This window comes from Gadus chalcogrammus, chromosome 5 (genome assembly GCF_026213295.1).
Source record: "Gadus chalcogrammus isolate NIFS_2021 chromosome 5, NIFS_Gcha_1.0, whole genome shotgun sequence".
Classification (NCBI taxonomy): Eukaryota; Metazoa; Chordata; class Actinopteri; order Gadiformes; family Gadidae; genus Gadus; species Gadus chalcogrammus.
The window spans coordinates 863981-869980 of NC_079416.1; the positions used below are offsets into that span (position 1 = coordinate 863981).

The 6000-nt window shown below is 46.6% G+C and overlaps 1 non-coding gene and 1 pseudogene across 1 annotated transcript; both read left to right on the top strand.

The window, feature by feature from the left end:
- Window positions 1-2943: 2943 nt before the first annotated feature.
- On the top strand, window positions 2944-3134 carry LOC130383332 (U2 spliceosomal RNA). Its single transcript, XR_008895771.1, has one exon. It is a non-coding gene; the product is annotated as a U2 spliceosomal RNA (small nuclear RNA).
- Window positions 3135-5192: 2058 nt separating this feature from the next.
- On the top strand, window positions 5193-5328 carry LOC130383316 (U1 spliceosomal RNA; annotated as a pseudogene).
- Window positions 5329-6000: the final 672 nt, after the last annotated feature.

Below are 6000 nucleotides of genomic sequence, written 5' to 3' on the forward strand. Positions count from 1 at the left end.
GCTGCAAGCTTCATGCGCAGGCGGACTCCATAGCTGTGTTCGAAATCGTTCCCTATCACGGATATAGTGCACTATATAGGGTGCTCGCCATTTTGTAGTGGTGTTCGAATTCTCAGTGGTTAATTTCATGCACAATATAGTGCACTTAAAATACCCAATAAATAGTGAACGATTTCGAACACGGCTCATGTTTCAAAAAGTGACGTGAGTCAGTGGAGGGGGCCGGGGGCAGGCAGAGGCTGTGTGTGTGAGCCGGAGGCAGAGCGGGAGAGACATAAGCAGAGTTACGAAATAGCAGGCGGCAGGCGCGGTTCGAAACTGGTGTTATTTGGAACAAATGTGCTGTAATTTCAACGCAAATTAAATTATATCGATATTAACGATATGGTCTCGTTTCATATCGCGTTTGAAAAAATATCGATATATTTTAAATATCGATATATCGCCCAGCCCTAACACACACACACACACACACACACACACACACACACACACACAGTCCTCCTTTCCAACTCTGCATCCACGACACTCTTAAAGAGTTCAAAGTTGTCATACACCACATTGTCGAAGCCAGGGGTAGTGGACTTCCTAGTGGATGGACAGTAGGAAAACATTTTCTGCATGCTTCCAGCCACTTTGTCCTTGAAAGGGTTGTACCTCTTCCACTGTCCACCACAGTTTGGCATGTGGCAAGGCCCACATGGCCTTGAGGACTTGTTAGGCATGAATGCCTTCACTGTTGGTGCAGGAGGGACAAAGCTCTGGCTGCAGGATGTCCCACGAAACAGGACGGAGGGGGCCTGTGGCTGTGCGGGGAAGACCTGCAGTATGGGTGCTGCCGACACAGGGGGTGGGCCGTAGGTCAACGCAGCGGGTGGCCTCGGCTGGAGGTGGGTGGGCGCAGAAGGCCTCGGCAGAATGGGGGTGAGTGCAGCAGGCTTCGGCCGGGTGGAGGACGACAACCCAGTGGGCTGAACGGGTCGGTTCGCGGGAGTCACAGGCTGTGGCACATCAACAAATAATCTGGAAACATAAAATACACATGTGATCAGTATTGATATGACGTGTGTGCTATTTGCTTTCCACAGCCAACAGGTGAAACAAAGTGCTTATGACAACTTACCTCCGCTTCTCACCACGTCTCTTTCCAGCCTCGTGATGGATGAGCCGGTACTGGACCTGAGGCCGGTCTGGCGGAGGGAGGGATGTTGGCAGCGCAGGAGCCTCCGGGAACGGTGCGTCCGACAGCACTTTCAGGTGAGGAGTCACCTTGTGGCCGAAGGAGCAGTCGCTCCTTCTGCCACTTCAGCAGCTCGTTCTGCTCTCCCTGCTGGCAGTACTGGAACAGCAGCCACACCAGCCAGCCGACATCATTCTCCACAAGCCACCTGAAGGTCTGACCGGCGTACTACCCGAACGTGATGACCAGCTGACCTTTCCACAGCTCAGCCCCCGACCTCTTGGCAGCCGCCTCTGCTGTCTTGAGATCCAGCCATTTAGGGTCAACAACAGTGCTGCTGCGGGCCTCTGCCACAGACCTTGCTGCCTCTGTACAGTACAGCCTGGCCTCTCCTTAGCCGGTACAAAATGATGTTGGGGTACTGGTGTAGCTGTTGATGGCTGACCAGCGATGGTTTAGTGGCCAAGCTCTTCCCGCAGACATCACAGGTAAAGGTCTCCCTGGCGTCTGCATGGATCTTCAGATGACTCGCCAGTTTGGACTTTTCACTGAATGTCTTGTCGCACACGGTGCACTGATGTGTAGGCATGTTCCATCTGGTACTGTAAAACATGAATAAATGAGTAAAACTAAAAGCAGATCATTGAGATTGACAATATGTAGCCCTTTATTATACAGAAATCTGCTGTTGGTGCATTAGCCTAGGACAACAAGCTCGCCAGATTGTCAAGAGATTAACACGGTCGCCAAATTGCTTCATGTTACAATTACTCTCGCATCAGCTGTTGTCTCAACAGTCACATTTACCCATATTAACACATATCCACATCAAATTGACCAAGAAAACGTTGATTGTCGCCGAAAAGCAACAAGTTTGCAGGTATGCGACGTAGCCCTTACTATTGTAAACAGTGTCGTTAGCCGCGCCTAGCTATCGTCACAAAACACACATTAATCAGCTTATTATTTCAACAACCCTTGGGTGAATATAGTAATGCCATACACCGTTGGAAAGCTTAGATTGCCACGATTAAAACGAGACTTCCCACGGGTAATATGGTTGCTCACCGACAAAACGGCGATAGGTTGACTAAAGTCTACCCAGCAGCTAAAAACGTAACCTCTACGTCTTCCCTTTATACACAACGACCACGTTATGACACGGTCGAAATCTTTTCTCTTTCTACAAAATCGAAACAGCTTAATACAAACCGTAAAAAAAAATGTCTAATTATTAACTAGCAAACGATGCAGGGGATAAAATGTACCTGAGTGAATCCTCCGTTGACTGCTTCACCGGGGAATACCACGCGCTGTAAGCTATTTTCTTTTTCAACTCGAGCTCATTGGCTGCAATAGAGTTCCGGGTGTTATAGATATATATTTATTTGTCATTGGACAGAAGTACAACGAAATTCAGTGCACTCACGTACTGGTCTAATTTAAAAAGGTAACATAATAAATAATAAATAAAGAAAGAAAATACATTCAACATTTCGTTCACTCACTGCTTCACCTGTAGTCTCATATAAGCCTCCACTGCTCCAAACTCTATTTGTGAAACATGCAGACGGAATAGTGAGACTGCCAGCAGGCAGCAGCAAAGAGATGTAGCGACCTCGGTTTATTTCTCCAGCTTTCACAGACACACAAACACGCACACAGATTGCTTGGTCTTTTTTTTGTTTCGTCGTTGTCTGTTAAACCGCCAAGTGGAGCGACGTGTCTGGGAAGCTAGCCTCTTGGTCTGAGCATGTGTGTGCATCGCTTCTCGGCCTTTTGGCTAAGATCAAGTGTAGTATCTGTTCTTATCAGTTTAATATCTGATACGTCCCCTACCCGGGGACCATATATTAAATTGATTTTTCGAACTGGGAGATGGAAAAGGGGCTTGCTCCGTCCACTCCACGCATCGACCTGGTATTGCAGTAACTCCAGGACCGGTGCACCCCTCTCTCACTGTGAAAAACAAAACTAAACTCCTCCTGAGAGTACACCCGTCCGCCTGTAGACAATAAAGTGTCATTTACAATTCACAAACGCACTGTTTACAATTACTCCAACGATATTCTGTTGTAGTGATGTTATGGTTTGCGTCGAGGCATCGGGGCGTGTGTCGAGTACCTCGGCTCCTCCCCCAGCGAAGCTCCGTATCACATAGGCGAAATGACGTGGCGCGTGACGTTCGAGGCTTCATCTCGGGCTGTTCCGCGATATGGGTTCACAATTGGCACATTTCTACAAAAAGAAGACCCTACCCAGTTCCAAGATCACTTTTATGGCTATGTAATTAATCACACTCGTTCTCAGACATCATGCAGTTCTATTATTACAATTATTAGTAGGCTACTGTAGTTATAAGACAATCTATTTTGCCCGGGATGACTTAAAACCTTTGTCAAATGATTTGTTCTCTACCATGAGCTCGGGAGATATTTATGAACGGCACACTCACACGTATCACTGAAATGACTTTAATTCTTAAACGTTTTGATGTTGTACGAAGCAAACATCACATCATCACAGGAAACTCTTTCTTTCATCATAATTTCATTCCTTGTCCCTAGCGTACTCATTTGAAGCTTCGAGGTCGAACCACTTTGATGGTTCACCTGGCTGCGAGGCTTTGACGTTTCATGAGGCATCATCTCGCCACCACTATTCTGTTGTTTAAGAAAGAAAAAAGGATTCTTTCTGTGGCGTGTCGATAACTCGGACCTCCAGGTTTCCTTTCGTTATGCTTCCATCACGCTGATTTCAGATTCGCCTGTCATCGTGTGACCGGTGGTCTACAGTGTTTATTAAAGTCTAGACATCTCCGAATGCTTTGCAACCGTTCTCCTGGGGAACACGCGTGGGCATCGTTCAGCCCACCTGAACGTGTACAACTCATACTTACCTGGCAAGGGAGATACCATGATCAAGAAGGTGGTTCACCCATAGCTCACCCCACAGTTTGTGTGGGGAGCGCAGCAAGAGAGAATTAGACGAGAGATAATGTATAGACCATTGCCGAAAGGGGGTCAAAATGTCCCTGATCTAGCAAAGAAAATGGAGGCTCTATTCCTGACGCCCATATTGCATGCAGTACTAAACGAAAATAGGAGGAGCCTATGGCCAAATTTCGCCATGTTCTGGGTAGGCCATCAAGTCCTAAGGAAAGTGGGGTTAAGACCGTGCCTAAAAAGACCTCATGCAGAGAAGAGACCTCCGCTGTATGAAAGGGTGGTGACCTTTGTAAAGTCTGGAAAGTGGCGGGATGTTGGTCGGGTAGACCGAGCCTTTGTGGAGAGTTGTTTGAGCCCCGAACGGTCAAGACTGGTTACTGTTGGCGTGCTGGCTGAAACCAGCTGCCTTAGGGTGTGGAGAAATGTCAATGCGCTTTTTTTGTTCAATGCATATAGAGAGCTCGCTTGGCAGGCAGTTCAGAGGTGTCTCCCTACACGAGACTTTCTGAAGAGACGGGGGTCATCTAAGAGTGCAAGATGTCCCAGGGTGGGGTGTGGTGGAGATGAGGATGTTTCACAATTGCTGTGGTCATGTGGGGTGGCTCGGAGGGTTTGGCGCTTATTGGGGCCATGGCTGGGTGACCTGTTTAGAGTCCCAACGGAATCAGATGTCCTGTATGGGGTTATAAAGAGTGGTGACGGTAAGGGCTGGGAAAGATGGTGGGCCTTGATTAATTGCACAAAAGAATCGATGTGGAGGTGTCGTAACCTAATGGTGTACAAGAGCCTTTTGTTTTCAGCGGAATCAATCGTTAATTTGAGCATAACCTTGGTAAAGGATTATGTGTGGAGGGACAAGGAACGATATGGAATTGTGGTATGTAAGGAACTCTGGAAAATAGAGAACACTGAGTTATGTAGAATTTTGTGTTAACATTTGAATGCGTTGACCTTGCTGTAAAATGTAACTATTTTGCTTGTTAACCTTTGAATGTGTTTTGACCTTGAAACCATGTTGTAAAATGTAACTCTGTGCCTGACTTAAATAAACGCCTAAAAATTGAAAATTGAATTGGTTCACCCATAGCGAGGCTCAGCCATTGCACTGAGGCTGTTGCTGACCCGTGCGAATTCCCCAAATGTGGGAATCTCGATTGCATAATTTCTGGTAGTGGGGGACTGCGTTCGCGCTCTCCCCTGATCATGTTGTTCTAAAGAAATAATAGCTATGAATGATACCACCCTGAGCACGCCCGATCTCGTCTGATCTCGGAGGCTAAGCAGGGTCCGGCCTGGTTAGTACTTGGATGGGTGACCGCCTGGGAATGGCTCATGACCCCCCAAAGTCCCTATCCCTCAACACTGGGATCGATCCAAAAGGATCGAGGATCAAAACGGACGGCTCCATCTGGTGGCCACTGGTGGGTGGTTTTATTTTCAGAAATGTCATGTGCAAGGCCTAGATTATCAAAATCCACTAGTCTGCTGGATGTTTTGTTTATTATTTTCATACTTTGAGTGGATGTAGCTGATGAGATTCATACAATCAAGTGGAAAAGTGTTAAATTGTTACATTTTTGGGCTGAATTAAGAAAAATAATAAGAGCCATTCACATAACTCATTGTTTTGACCACACAGGGAGTGCAGCCATCACAGTGGGGGTGTATTCACACCTCTGGTTGCGGGAGTGAAGACACAAGGACTTCTAATTTCTTTGGTGTGTTTTTTCTTTCCAATACCCCACCCCTTCTGAAACCCAAGCACACTGAGACTCCAAAATACTTTTACAACTTTTATTTTTCAACCAGAATGTGTTTCATTGAAAAGTCAATCCATATAAACACAAATAAACAAGATCATTTTAGTTAAAA